This window comes from Gavialis gangeticus, unplaced genomic scaffold, assembly GCF_001723915.1.
Source record: "Gavialis gangeticus isolate Ggan-Ray unplaced genomic scaffold, GavGan_comp1, whole genome shotgun sequence".
NCBI classification, from domain to species: Eukaryota; Metazoa; Chordata; order Crocodylia; family Gavialidae; genus Gavialis; species Gavialis gangeticus.
Genome location: NW_017728992.1, coordinates 150,698,809 through 150,702,200, shown reverse-complemented (window position 1 = coordinate 150,702,200; position 3,392 = coordinate 150,698,809). Strand labels below are relative to the sequence as shown.

General features: G+C 53.6%; 1 long non-coding RNA gene across 1 annotated transcript in view; it reads left to right on the top strand.

Annotated features, from left to right (window-relative positions):
* Positions 1–215, top strand: part of LOC109299837 — a 5,777-nt gene extending 5,562 nt beyond the window's left edge. Inside the window, exon 2 of the long non-coding RNA XR_002098014.1 lies at positions 11–215. This is a non-coding gene — a long non-coding RNA (uncharacterized LOC109299837). The remainder of the gene's footprint in view (positions 1–10) is intronic.
* Positions 216–3,392: the final 3,177 nt, after the last annotated feature.

Genomic DNA, 3,392 nt, shown 5'->3' with positions numbered 1-3,392 from the left:
TTTTATCCAGGTGAGGTCAGTTGCTTGGAGGGGTCTCAGCTCACACATCCAGTAAGTGTAGCAGACTGCTGGCTTGCAGAAGCTTGTAGCAGGCTGCATACATCATACTAGAAGTCTGCAGGCTTCTAGGGGCTACCACCCACCTGTGGGCAGTGAGACCTGACTGCATGTCTGCTCAGGAGGTTTGAGCCAGCTGAAAGGAATAATTAGCTGGCTGTGACAGGAGTATCACTTTCGGAGCCTTTCTAGGAGTGACTCCACCCTTCTGTTATGGGCCAACTGCCTGCTGACTCACCTGCCATGCCTTGATCTTAATTGATTGATGTAATTAGCTGGAGGCTGTCCACTTTATGTGCCCCAGTGCTAAGGGGTGCTACCTGCGGCTCCTTTTCCTCCCCTGCACCACAGCCCAAGCCTCGTAGATGGTACTGATGTGGTTTGACCTGGGTCCTGGGCCTTGGCCCTGTCCTTTACCTCCTTGAGGTTCCTCGCAGCCCACCATTGCTCTGGGGCTCCTCACTGCCCCCCTTTGCTCTGGGGCTGGGGTCAATGCACCCCAAATGCTGTGCCCTCTCTGGCACCAGAGTCCCCACGCTACCGTGGAGCTCCTATCAGGCCTCCTCCAACCCCTAATAGCCTAACCCGGTCCTCCAGTCAAAACAGTAAACACAAGAACACAAAGCCCCTGGGCTACAACATAAAAGCTAGACCGTCCGGTCAAACAACATTCAATCCCTACCAGAGAGAGAGCGCACTCCAACCCCAGGGGATACTCCCACCATCAGAGTTCTCTCCTTCATCTGTACTAGCTGAGCTCCTCCTCCCTTGGTCACCAGAGGGGAACTGTCCTCCTGGCCTCCTGCCTGGGCTTAAGAAAGGCTAAGCCCTGCCCCTTCCTGTCAGCTGGTTTCACTGGTTGCCCTAGCAACCAGCTGTTGTGCTGCCCTGGTGACTGGCAGCTGAGCCTCCCTCTTCTCGCTACTAGGGGTCTCTCCTGAGCTGTTTCTGCTTTCAGGCGCAGGGCACCTAAGTGCTCTGTGACACTGGCACAAAGGGAAGTTAAAAGGCTCCCAGGAAAAAAGGGGATGGAGACTTAAGAACTGAGGGAAAGACCTACTATACTAATAGCTGCAATACCAGGCCAGGGTATGCTCTCAGGATCTTTCAAGAGATCCCAGCACCAGGGAGCTCACTCCGGACAAAGAGAAGGGAGACTGGGGCTGAGAGAGCAGCAGAGAGCCAGAGCCACCTTCTCAGGGTCTGGAGAACCCAGTAGGGACTATATTTATGTTTGTTTATGGATTTGAGGATTTATGTTGATATTATATACCTCAACTTCCAGAAAGCCTTTGACCTGGTATCTCATGAGGTACTGATCAGAAAACTGGAAGATATTGGGCTCAACTGCAGGACTGTCAAGTGGGTGCGAAACTGGTTGTGAGGCAGGACACAGGGAGTCCAAATGAATTGATCGGTGTCATCCTGGTGAGATGTGGGCAGCAGCATACCCCAGGGGTACTTGGCCCAGTGCTGTTCAATATCTTCATCAACAACCTGGATGAGGAGCTGAAAAGCCCATTGGCCAAGTTCAAGGACGACACCAAGGTATGGGGTTGTGTGGACACACCCACAGATAGGCTGCAGATACAAGTAGACCTAGACAAGCTGGCATGTTGGGCAGAACAGAACCAGATGAGGTTCAACATAGAGAAATGCAAAGTTCTGCATCTTGGAAGAAAGAACCCCCTGCACACCTACAAGCTGGGCATCACTAACCTGACCAACACTATAAATGAAAGGGATCTGGGGGTTACAATAGACCCCAGTATGAATATGAGCTGACAATGCGATGCAGTGGCTGCTAGGGCCAATAAAACTCTGGCATGCATCAATTGATGCATCTCCAGTAAATCCAAAGAAGTGATTCTCCCACTTTACTCAACATTGGTGTGGCCACAGCTGGAGTATTGCATCCAGTTTTGGGCACCACACTTCAACAAGGACATACTAAAGCTTGAGAGGATCCAAAGAAGTGTCACCTGCATGATCAGTGACTTGCATGGCAAGCCATATGAGGAGAGGCTGAGGGATTTTGGACTCTTCGGCCTAAAGAAAAGAAGGCTGAGTGGGGACCTGACTGCGGCTTACCACTATATCAGAGGTGTGCATCAGGAGCTCGGTGAACAACTGTTCACCAGGGTGCCCTGGGGGAAAACTAGAAACAACAGCCACAAACTCCTGGAAGATATTTTTAGGCTACACATTAGGAAAAACTTCTTTACAACTAGGGTGTCCAGACTATGGAACAAGCTCCCCCCAGAGGTGGTGCAATCATTTACCCTAGAGGTCTTCAAGAACTGGGGTCACCTAGCTGGGGTCGTCTGACCCCAGATGTCCTTCCTGCTCATGCAGGGGGCTGGACCTGATGATCTTTTGGGGTCCCTTTCAGCTCTATAATTTTATGCTTTTATGTTCTGGTGTTTCCTGTGAGGCAAGGGTGCACAGAACAATTAAGAACTGAGTTGAATTATAAAGAACAATCCCCACCCTGCTACAGTAAGGATCCTAATATTATAAAAGCCTTAGCTTGTCTGTCTGTCCTGTCTGTCCATAATGCTTTATTCACACTCTGATTGGCTGATGGAAACAACCAATCAGAGTGTGAATACGTTACTCAGACAGGATGTGGCAGCATGGTGGGGACACAGAGGATGGAGCAGGGAGGGGGCAAGGTCAGCGCAGCCTTCCCCTTGCTTCTTGGAGGTGGCAGCGGCCGCATGGGACAGAGCGGGGTCAGGACTTCTGATCTCTGCAGGTGGTGAATATAGAAAGGGGAGAGCCAAGGTGAGCGCTGCTCCTTCTATCTCTCATGCTGCTCCCTCCCAGCATGGGGAGTGGGGAGCTGTGGGCCCGGGACCAATGCAGTGGTGGTGGGGGGAAGAGGAGGAGTGGGCCTGAGGCGGGGAGAAGCCAGCCCGCCATGGCAGTGGGGGTGGGGAGCAGTGGGCTCAGGTTGATAAGGGGGTGGGGTGGAGGGATGAGAGGAGTGGGCCCAGTCCCGAAATGGTGTGGGGGGGTAGGGTGTACCAGGCCCAGCCAAGCCCAAACTGGCCCTGAAATGGAGGCTGGGGGGAGCAGCCCGGCCCAGCCTGGTCTGACCCTGAAACAGTGGTGGGGAAGGTGGGGGGAGGGGCAGGCCCAGCACCTGCCCCACAACAGCGGTGGCAGGGCTCGCCAGGTCCAGCCTGGCCCCAAAATGGAGGGTATGGGGGTGGGGGTGCACTGGGCCCAGCACAGCCCAGCCTGGAAATAGCAGTGAGGAGGTTGAGGGGGTGGGCTTGACCCCATAACAGTGGCAGGGAGGTGTGGGGGGCAGGCTCGGCTCCATGGCA